Raw genomic sequence first — 12,093 nt, forward strand, 5'->3', positions numbered from 1 at the left:
GGGGATATTATTGCAGTGATCCTGCAGCAGGGAGCCTGGCCAGCAGCCAGTGTGTGGCTCTAGCCAGCCAGGCTCCAGTTTCTGGTGGCACAGGCTGCCACCATGTGCACCACCCTGCTTGTTTTAGGTGAGGGTTTTTTTGACACTGGGATCTCTTGGTGTCAAAACACCCCTCTGTGCTGCTTATTTACAGCACGGGGAACACCTGCAGGTGTGGCATATGTGGTACATCTGTGGTGCTGCATACCGCATGTTCCCGCTCGTCTAAACGTGCCCCACGAGTCCTTTTCCAACTCTTAAGACAACTGCTCCTGGCTTCAGTAGCTAGGTAAGCAACACCAAGAGAAACTGGGACCAGGTGAAACTATGAGCTCCTTGAGGACAAAGAGCAGGTCTTATCTGCAGTATTAGCTACCTAGCACAGGGTTGGCAACCTTTTGTCTCTGCAGGCTGGAGCTTGCAGTCTGGCCCCCTGCCACTAGCCACAACTGTGTGCCTTCTGGAGAACTCAATCCACCTATGTTTACCCTTACCACAGATACCTGGCCCATTTGCAGCAAGCATAAGTGCAGGCATGAGAGAGCAGCAGGAAGGGCTGCATAGAATGGCACTGCAGAGGGGGCGGCCAAGTGCCTGATCTCCTCTGCTGCCCGAGACCAGGTTGGACCTCTTTCTGGGTCAAATCTGATCCATAGTCCTTAGGTTTCTGATCCCTGACCTAGCATACTGTAGGGAGTCCATTAAGTTACAAGTAGCAATGCTAATATAATCCAGCACAGAGACACACTTCTGTTTGCTGTCCTTCAAAGAATATTTATAATCAATTGTATTGCTGCAGTTGCACGAATATGTTAACCCATCCCGCACTTGCAGAAGGGAAGAGTCTACAAAAGCTGTGTCTGCTGTTAAATATGTTGCACGGTACTCATTTTATTTACCAAAGTAAATATGAAGTTAATACTAAACTATGAAGTTCTGGTTTAAGCGAATATTCAGTTAGCAATTGTCTTTGTGTTAGTTGAGTCCAGTCAGGGAACAGAAACCATTTCATGTGACCTGAATATGTCATTAACAGAAAAAATCCAGTTGAAATTCTTTTGTTGAATATTTGAGTTTGCACTAGTGAAACACCTGAATATTCATGTTAAGAAACTGTAGTATCATAAATAAAAGTGTAAAAATTCACTTTTGATTCTGATACTGTATGCATATGATGCACCTTTGAGTCTGAGTGAGTACGTTCTACAATGAGTTATCTCTGCTTGTTATATGAGAGAGGAAATGAGCTTCTCCCTATCTCAAAGGGCTGCTGAAAAGCTTAGCAATCTTTGTAGCCCTTTTGCTCTCATACAAGGTCACAGCTTATTTGGTCCATAGATTTGGTCCTTAGATTTTATTAATGTTTGAAATTTATGATGCAATTAATACGCATTTAAGTTTTAATATTTTTGTGACAGGGCCATCTACTAGTCATCAAAAATGTGTATATATTGATATGAGATCCACTGGGGAACAAGCAGGAAAAAATTGGAAATCCTAGTGATAACTGAGACTTGGTGGGATAGTTTGTAGGTTCCTTACTGAACATGTGTAGGAAATCTAGATGGGTGATGCAGAGAAGGCTGAAGTATTTAATGCTTTCTTTACCTCATTCTTTACAAATAAGGTCATCTGCCAGATGATGAGCACATTTGGGTGCAAGGATAGTGGAGGCAATAACTGGCTTAGAGTAGGAAAGGAACAGGTTAAATATTACTTAAAGAAGCTGAATGTTTTAAAATCAGCAAGGCTGGATGAGATTCACTGTAGAGTACTCAAAGATCTGGACGAGACAATTGCAGAGACAGTAGCTGTTTTCTTTGAGAACTCATGGAAGTCGGGTGAGTCTCTGATAACTGGAAAAGGTCAAATATAATGCCTGCCCTTAAGAAGGGAAGGAGGAGGATCCATGGAATTGCAGATTAGTCAACTTGACCTTGATACCTGAAAAGATGTGGGAGCATCTTATCAAGGAATCAGTTTCAAAGCCCCTGAAGAATCAGTGATCAAGAGCAACTAGCATGGAACTGCCATTAGCAAGTCATGTTTGACTAATATGATTTCCTTCTAGACAAGGTGATGAGGTTATGGATGTTGGGGAAAGCAGTGGATGTGATGTATCTTTGTTAGCAAGGCTTCTGACACATTCTCCTTGACCTTCTCATTGGTGACCTATGGAAATATGATCTAGATGAATTACTGAAAGGTGGATGATACTGATGTTTTATTTTAATCATGGAAAAATGTGGATTTGGGGTTACTTTTTTAATCTGAAAATTGGGTATATTTTTTTTTTTATCGGAGAAAACCAGGATCCCTGCTGATAACATACTGGTTTGTATTAACAGGAATGTTGCTTGCAGGTCAAGGGAAGTAGTTCTTGTACCTTATTCAGCACTGGTCAGTCTTCACCTGAGTTCTGTGTTCAGTTCTGGCCACCACACTTCAAGAAAGATGTGGATGAGTTGGTATCTAGAGAAGAGCAAAAAAAGTATTAGAAGTCTAATAAACATATTTAATGAGAAGTTGGAAGAACTAGGATTTTTTAATTTGGAGAAGAGGATACTGAAGCAAATTTAATAACAGTTTTCAAATACTTGAAGGCTAGTTATAAAGAGGAGGATGATGATGATAGATTATTCTCTATGGTTGCATGGTACAATGTAAGGAGAAATGGTCTTAAGTTGCCACAAAGGAAATTTAGGAAGAATTTTTTCACCGTGCTGCTGGAACAGATTGGAAAAGATTACGTAAAGAGATTTTGGAATCATTACCTTTGGTAGACTTCTCTGGAATGTTTTAGACAGGATGATGATGTCTTGAGCAGACGGTTGGATAACAATCTCCTGCGTTTGTTCCTTCTTCCTTCCATCCCTTCCTCCCTCCCTCCCTGTGATTCTGGGACTTGGTAGCTTCACATAGATCAATGATAGATTTGCTAATTGCTGTAGATTAATTTGTTTATGTTTATTTACATTTATTTGTATGTATCTGAATATTTATCTCTGTGCTTCCATTTTATACATTTTCAAATTTAAAAAAGGAAATAAGCAGCGCTCATGGCATCCAAAGCGTGCACTAATATAAATAATAGGTGTAATTTAGGAATCATGTCAAAACATAATTAGCATAGGTTTTTATTGAAGATTGCTTTGCAGTGGTTACTAAGCATAAGGTAGAACATCGTTAATGACAATTACTTCAAGTCATTTTGTATTATGTGCCTTTTTAACTATTGATTTATTAATTCAGAATTAAAATGAAATATTATTGAGCAGACCCTAGATAATCAGTTTTATATAGGCAAGTCACCATCTGAAGTATTTCTTTCCTAGTGCAGCTCTGCTGGAGGCGGCTTTACCTTGGGGAAGACAGATGCTGATACTGCCGAGAGAGGATAGTTTTGCTTTATGTTTGAACTCTGTGGGAGCTGTACTGGCAAATATATCTTCAGAAATGCATTGAATCAGTCATCTTCTTGTGCACTATGGCTTGGTCTCTTCCACACCCTTTGAGCCACCTACATTTCACATGTAATTTCTCTTCCAGCCCACACAATCAGTCAAAACTTAGATTTAGATGTCAAGATTGAGAATATCACAACCCACTTCCTGTCTTAGATGGACCATCACCTGGTTAGTGCAGTGGTAGGAAACTTTCCAGCTTCCAAACAACAAGGAAGACCAATAATTCTGATTCAACCAAGTTCATAGATTCTAAAAAATTAAAAGCCTGCTAAAGAAAAAGTGATAAATCATCTTCACTGTTTACTAACCTACATAAATAATGCTGGCCCCCAAATTGCTCTTTCTTTCTTATTGCCCACAGATCCCTTTTGATTTTTTCCAACCAAGAATATTCATCCAATACCCTTCACTAGATGAATAGACAGGAGCAGAAACCTGTGTGCTAATACTGTGGAAACAGTGATGGGATTCCTCAAAATACATGCTCAGGCCAAAACAGGATTCCTTTGAGCCTCTACTGAAGCTTGCCAAATCTCACCCCAAAGAGCAATCCAGGGTAAGGTAAACTACTTCATCAGTTATGAATGCCTACAACCTGCCTCACAACCAAAATCCAAAACCTGAGAGAGAGATCTCATATGCTCAGGAGCTCTTCTCAAATAGCATGGATCCCTCTTTTAGTGGGATACACCTAATGACTAGTGATGGGATATAGCACCATCTCCACTGCACTCTTCACTTGTACAGTCCAACAAAGAGCAATTTGTTTTTCATCCCTCTTAAGTATATACATGCAACAACTAGGTAAACTGGTCAAATGACCTGGACTCCATTGCTAACAATATGCAGATAACAGAGAGCTTTACCTATCTGTAGATGAGAGCTGTCTTAGATGGACCATCATCTTGTTAGTGCATGAATATCTTAGTTTATGCAGACAACCATATTCTCCTTGCCATTGAGCCCAGCCAGCTCCAGAGGATGCTGGACATCAACTCCAAGGCAGCTGGGTAGATAGGGATTTGCTTCAATGATTCCAGATGCGCCTCCCTGCATACCAACTGCAGGAAAAGAAATTGTCCTGGCTACTGCCATCAAGATCCAGGGCAAGTTCATGAGGTGCACCTCCACTTGGGCATGACCACCAGCTGCCAGATGAGACAGGTGCTGGAAGAGACCATGTGTGGTCTTTGGACTTTGCCTTCCTGTAATAATGAGCTCCCAAAAATAAAGGTAAACCTCATCTTTGCTGAACTATAGAAATGTGGAAGGATCTACAGATATGTGTAGATGCAACATGCATTTCTTTGACCTTGCCTTCTCTAGCATGAATAAGTAGTAACATGTAGATTTTTAAACGAGCAACGAAAACCCAAAACCCACACAACCCATCACCTTCCAAAAAGGCACATTTGCTTCATATACTTCTCTTCTTGGAGAGAGAATGAGAGAACAAACAGTACGTGACTAACATGTAGTCACATTGCTTAGTATACTACTGAAAATCTGCCAGATAGTGTGGTGATGACGGGTTCAGAACCAGAGGGGAGCAGGGGTATGGCTGCAACACCCTTTTGGATTCAGGTGTACCAGTGGAGCCTCTGGGGACTTCAGGTCCCTAAAGCAGGTGGAAACCCTCCATCCCTTTCCCTTCCTGCTCAAAGACATGCCCTTTCCCCCCTCCCCTCCGCCTGCCTGCCTTGCTTCACTGTATCAGGGTCAGGGAAGCCTTAGAGCCATTCCTGTCCCTTGCATAAGGGCTGGGCTCAGCAATGGACAGGGACAGCAGCACTGGCTCTGGAGTGGGCAGGGGGGGCAAGGGAAGGGGCATGCCTCCGAGCACAGAAGGGAGCGGGGGAAGAGAAAGGAGAGAAAGGAAGAGTAGGGGAGGGAAGGGAAGGAAAGGAAAGATTTTTCACTTGCTTTAGGAACTTGAAGTCCCCAGATGGTTCCCATGGCTGGATCTGCCCACACTGGTGGGGGTGTAGGAGGCTGGCAGCAGGGAGTGCAGCCACCCATACAGAGTAGGTTACTGCTTCTGCACCCCGCTTTGGGAAATCCTGGATCTGCCCTAGGCAATGAGGATTGCATCAGAAAACAAATATACTATGGAACAGGGTAGAATAGAAATTATAGGTTACGCCAGCCAGCCCTACGTCTGCCAGAATCAAGGTGCTTGTAGGAAGATAGTAACACTTTTGTAGGCCCTGACTTCTGGCTTCCATTGTACCACCTTACATAATGTTTTCAGTGCCTGGTACCTTATAAAGGTGGGTTAAGAAAGTCCCCGTCATGAAGCGTTTGTGTCCTAATGGATCAGTGGAAGTTAAAGCACAAGATAAATAGATGTACAGTTGAAAATTCATTGCACAAGAGATTGGCCACTAAGTCATTTTGCTGGGAAAATTAAAGAAGAAATTCTGGTGCCAAATTATTTTCGAGACCTGTTCAGAATAATTAATAAGGCTTTGTCAGTGTTAGTAAATATTTACATAAAATAAGCTCTATAACCTCATGGGGATTACGAACAATGCAGTTTCTTCTGTAACGAGTGTAAAAATCCAAATTAAGCAATTCTGCAACATGTAGCAGACAATAGATGGAGTCAGTGCAATGGTTCCTAAACTTTTTGGACCAAAAAACCATTATTAGCCCTCTATTTCTGATGTAGCTCATCATCAGTCTTTTAACTGAAAAGTAGGGGAGAGTGATGTGATGTGATCTGTGGATCACTTTTCCTGAATTTTTGGAGAAGTACCTGGTCCTTCTGTAATAAGCATTAAATATGTGTTTTATGATCCCTGCACCTACAAGAAAATAGAATGGATTAATTATATTTGGATATTTATATTAAAGTAAAATTAGTTAATAAATATAAGCACCTATTGTTAGGCATGTTAGTTAATGTAAATTTGTTCATGGAAGTTTTGTGAAAACACAGGTTCTGGCATGAATGCCAAATGGATGAATGTGTTCATTAGGATCTTACACAGAGAGAAAAATGGTGATGTTGGGAGTTGTTTGTCCTTTGTATGGTGCCCCTGAAGATTTGGGGCATGGGTTATTTCAATTGCTAGAGACTCTGAAATGGAAAACTAGTAACCTGGTTTCTTCTTTTATACTCTCAGGCACATTCTTCCTTTCACGTAAATTTCTGCATCATCATTATTACACTGAACATTCATATGTAAATGAAAGGGTAATTCATTATGTAGCCCATAGCTATGGCAAAAGACAAAATTGCCTGTTGACGACAGTCCATGTTTCTTTCCTGTTATGCTGGCTGGCTGTTTGGCTAAAGACCCCAGTGATTTGTGTCTCAGAATAAGTGCAGTCTATCATCATTGTAACACCAGCAGCTGACTTCAAAACTGGACGTCTTAAGCAATGAGAGGTGTACAGAGAAGCTATTGCAGTGTATAGTACCATATTCAACTTCTTTGAACATGTATTATAATTCTTTCAAGCAGCTACCAAAGCTGTGAATAAGAATAAAATGGGGGAGGGGAAGAGGAGTTGTACTGAAATACTCATAAAGAAGAAGTCACAGCTGTGAATTTTTATTCTTGGTACCTAGGGGAGGTTCAATACCTTTGAAGGTCTTAAACAAAAACAGTCCTGTTCATTTTAGCTCCATTTGAAACACTGGAGATGGGGGGGGGGGAGGAATCAATGTTTGCCAAATGGAAAAAGAACACAATTTATTGTAAAAATAAATGTCTCTTGTAGCATGTCAAACTCATAGTTTGCAAAAACAAACACAACAAAATGCTGCAAAGTGGCCTTTAAATAAGAAAAGCAAAGAAATATGTGGGCAAAATTGTGCAATCTTGCCATTGTTCCATTGAAGCCAGGAGAATTATGGTATTTACACCAATGGAGGATCTGCCCCATAAAATTTTGTTTTCACTGGCTCTCTCACGTCTAGGAATTTTGAGTTCTCGGATCAGAGTACTGTGTTAGGCTGTGATCCTATAAAGAGTTATGCATATCCTTAGTTTAAGTATGGTTCATTTTTATACCAAAGCCATTTTTTTACTGCTGTGACAGTGTAAAGAAGCCATAAAATGGACACAGATGGCATTTATCCTTCCTTTAAGGCCCTTTTACGTTGCCTGAGTGGTGTAAAGTGGCCTCAGTATTAAGGAGAACCTGGATCACCAGCCAGTGAGGCTGCTTGCCTTACAGCTAAGGATATGTAAGTGCTTTCAGGATCAGTGCTTTAGTTCAGTTGAACTGAATCACATGTTAGTGTATTACCTAGTAGTGTGGATATCTTTCAAGATGCTTTTGCAGTGGATGGTGACTCAAGCATGCAGTAGGGAAGTATGCATGGTACGCAGGTAGTATATGCCCTAAACGACCAGATTAGAATATTAGGCAGGACAGCTGGAAGAATTGCTGGACTCAAGGGCTGTGTCTACATGAGATGCTGACTGCGCAGTAGCTTGATACTACTGTCCAGTAGCGTTGCGTGGCAAGAACTGTGATGCAACGCTACTGCACAGTAGCATTAGGCTACAATGCAGGAGCATCCCAAAAAAGATGCTTGTTGGCACTACTGTGTAGTTATTTGGTACTGCTCAGTCATTTAGTACTTGTATGAAGAAGTAATGACTGCTTCAGTCAGTGTCTTGTGGAGATGCAGCCAAGGCATAGTAAATCTTTATTTCTGCTGCTTTGTCCTGTTCCTCTTTCATCAAAATAATTTTTAAAATGTTCTATACAATGGAAAAATAAAATATAAGAAATAGATTCAAGAAACCTTACATTCTTTTGCTCCTTTTCATTGTAATTATTGAGCAAACTTGACTCATCTGCAGAGTTGGATTTTGGGTGTAAAGTACGTTTACGTGAGACGCTGACTGTTCAGTAGCATGTCACAGCACTAACAGTGCTAATACACTACTGCGCAGTATTATTAGGCTACTGCACACTAGCTTCACTTAAAAAGGTGTTCATCAGTGCTACTGCTCAGTCACTGATTACTGCACATTTATTTAGTACTCGATTATACAAGTACTAACTACATGTGCAGTAACCATTGTGCAGTATCATCTTGAGTAGATTTGCCCCAAACTGCCTTTTTTAATTCTAACCCTGAACACTTTCTTGCTCTGCTTCCCATAGCTACTAGCTGTTATAATAGTTCCAGTAGGATAGTTGAGAGATGGGTATACTTGCTAATGGAAATAAAGCTCTTTTGCTGACGAGTTATTGGAATCTGTCCTCTTTTTGTATCCTTCCAGTTTCCTCCTTCTTACTCAATCCTTTTCTCCCATTTCTTGGGATTGTCGGTCAGTTTTTGAACTTCTCCAAGTGGTAAGATGTGAAATCTGCCCCCTCTCAGGTGTTCCCTGTTTAGTTTCGGGTTCCCTGAGCGAGGCCATAATGTTAGCTGCTGCCAGTAGGATGGGAAGAGGAGAACTCTGAGCATCCTCATGTATGTCTCCTGTGTTTTATGATAATAGCATCCTTACATACTTATACACTAGCCTCTGTTGTGCCTCAACTGCTCTATCTAGCATTGTAGTTTAGAGAAGGGAGTGGACTAAAGGATATACTGAAGGAGAAACCCTTTAGAAGAACATTAGCAATAATCTCAATACTATGGTCATTTTCTGTGGAAGGATATCATTATTGATGCATATGATATTATGTTTTGTTTTATTGATATTATGCTTTGATGCATAAGGCTCTAATGAGTTACTCATGTCTGCAAAAACCCTCTCTCAAACTCAGCCTCTATTACCTGTGCTTTTAAGTTTGGGATTCCAATCTTAACTGTGAACTGACTTACACAGTTTCATAAAGGATGTAACACAGCTTTTTTACTCTGTTCACAGTTATTTTGTGCAAGCTACTGCTTAAACTTTCTAGGATAAAAAAAGTTGGACCTGACATGCTCTCTTTTCAAATTTTACTGATGAAGCAAAGTCTTACTGTTTTTTTCTCATTAAAAGAATGGTTAGGATTTAATTTTCCTATAAATAATCATGAAACGAGATGGATATGAGGAAGATCAGTAAATGCAATTTTAAAGAAAAAATTGCAAAGAAAATGCTATTAAAATAAAACCAACATTATTTTAAGTAAATTATTCATGTTTTCAAACTTAGATGAGAGCGCTTATGAGCCTAACTTTGTTATGATACTTTAATAGAACAATAATGTTTAAAATTGCCATATAAAGAAATTCTGTTCGAGAAACCATTCTGAAATCTGTTTAATTAGAAGAGATGTTATATAATGGGCTGCTAGTAGATAAGAAATTAATCTTCATGATTCTGGTGTGCCATCATGCAAGATAGGGCACAGCTGTGAGCTCATTGTGACAAATAACACCATCTAGGAAAGAAAGATTTTAATTTAATGTAGAGCGTGTATGTGTTGCTCATTAAAGGGCTGGCCAGGCTGGTTTTCTGCTTGTGCTGTACTGTAGGTACCATTCCTGATGATATGAGAACTTTTTTTTTTAGCATGACATCCTATTCTAGGTTCTTTCATTGTTCCTCTCTCCTTCTTCCATCTTTGTACTCTGTCCCCTCTGCCTTCCATTGTTTCCTCTGTTTCTTATGGCTATTTTTCAGGGTTTTAAGTTGCTCATATCATCTTTAAGTTCTCTTTTCTATGCTTTTGATATGTAATTGGCTCCCTAATGGTCCTTTAACCTGTGCAGTATTCCCCCCAGTAATCCTCAAGCCTTCTGCATTTATCACCAAAGTTACGCTGGTTTCCAGTGCTTCCTGGTGAGCGTGTCTACATGAGACACTTAATGTGTGGTAGCAAAATCATGATAATACGCTACTGCATCGTAGTATTAGGCTACTGCGCAGTAAGCATCACTAAAAACACTGTGTGCCAGCATTCCTGCACAGTAACTACAGTTACTGTGCATTTAGTTAATACTTCATTAAGCATGTACTAAACTAAATGCACAGTAACTACTGTGCATTAATGAACATGTAGATATGTGCAGGGTCATCAGTGCTGCCTGCCCTCTTGGCTCTGTCAGCTTCTTCAAATGGGTGAGTGCAAGAATACTGAAACTGCTAAGTATAATGACCAAGAAATTATTGAAATAAGTTATTTCAGCATGTTGTACAGCATCAGGTTGCTATTCCTACATTTGGCACTTAAGCATTAGAGATACTAGGATTTTTCAGAGGGGATTTATCTTTCACCTTGCTGCATAAATAGAGGATATACAATGGCTGCCGTGGAGTGGGGCTTAGGAGTTGTAAGTGTGCTGTGCCCAGATATCTCTAAATAAATTAAAATAAATCCTGTATCTAAAATGAACTCTGTACACTCTCTTCCTGCACTGCTTCCTTCCTTTTTTGGCCTTCAGAGTGCTGCTTCTCAATCTCTTTGGCAACATTTCCATAGCTTCTGAGGCCTCACTTATCAGTTGTTCCAGCCAAATTTTTCATTTTCCCATCTTGTCTCTCAGATTGTCTGGCTGTGTTTCTCATCCACCTTGACTGTGCCTGTAAAACCCTCTGGCAGTGTCTTTTGGCTTCTTCTGCCACATTTCTCAGTACTCTGTGACAGTATCTTTTACTTCCATCAGCAGTGAATCTAGTCTCCTCATTGGCCTGTTTTTTAAGCTCCTGTTGCTTATCTTTCTCTGGTGATCTAGGCAACTTTTCCAGCTTCCTCGCTATTACTGAATTTGGTGAAGCAACAAATGTTGAAAAAACTGTATCTGACATACAAACAGCGAAATACTTTCATTTATATAGTGTGAAAGTCCAAAGTAACATTCTGATACTTACATTATACTAGGAGAGCAGAGTTTTATTCAGAAGAATTATGATTACCTGAAAAAGTGGCTAAAAACAAATGGTTATTTTTAATTGAATTTTAATTTAACTTGATTTTTAAAATACAATTTTTTTTTCCTGTTTATTTTAAAACTTTAAATTTGAAGTTGTGGTCACCTGTATAAAGGCATAAACCGACTACTTTAAAGGAAGTAATACCACTAAAGTGGAAGAATCTACAAAGCTTGCCCCCCTGAAGCATTGGGGAGGATGAATTAAAGATGACCCCCCCAATCATTAGATTTTATACATTGTAACAAATTCAATAGATTGTAACAAATTAACATTTTTTTCATGTATAGAATCTTAATTATTTGTGTGTGTGGGGGGGGTCATCCTAAATTTGGCATCATCTTAGATTCGAGTAAATCTGGTGATTCAGTACTTACAGATAAAACTTAATCAATCAAACTTATGACTTCAAACATATAAATGTCTCAGTAAGCTTTTTCATATGTATCCACCACCTTAATAGAGCTTTATTTTCTTTATTAAGGTAACCATTTAGAAATTTTGGTTTTCTGTCTTTGTAATTGACTTCTAGATCCATCCAAAACTAGCTTGGCATAAATCATGAATTACAAATTAATAGGCTAGTAAATAAAAAATGTCTTTCAACATTCCTAAGCATCAACTAATATAAAAATGAAGAATCAGATTAAGGACCTTGTTACACATTACGTTGTGAGGCGGGGGGGCGGGGCGGGGCGGGGCGCGGGGGGGCGGGGGGGGTGGGTCCAATCCAGGCCAGCAGGGGGGTG

At 39.8% G+C, this 12,093-nt stretch overlaps 1 protein-coding gene across 1 annotated transcript in view; it reads left to right on the forward strand.

Annotated features, from left to right (window-relative positions):
• Nucleotides 1-12,093, forward strand: part of TRHDE (thyrotropin releasing hormone degrading enzyme) — a gene marked incomplete at its 5' end in the record, with an annotated part of 416,585 nt that overhangs the window by 133,919 nt on the left and 270,573 nt on the right. The window lies entirely within an intron of this gene.

The sequence above is a fragment of the Gavialis gangeticus genome, unplaced genomic scaffold (genome assembly GCF_001723915.1).
Source record: "Gavialis gangeticus isolate Ggan-Ray unplaced genomic scaffold, GavGan_comp1, whole genome shotgun sequence".
Classification (NCBI taxonomy): Eukaryota; Metazoa; Chordata; order Crocodylia; family Gavialidae; genus Gavialis; species Gavialis gangeticus.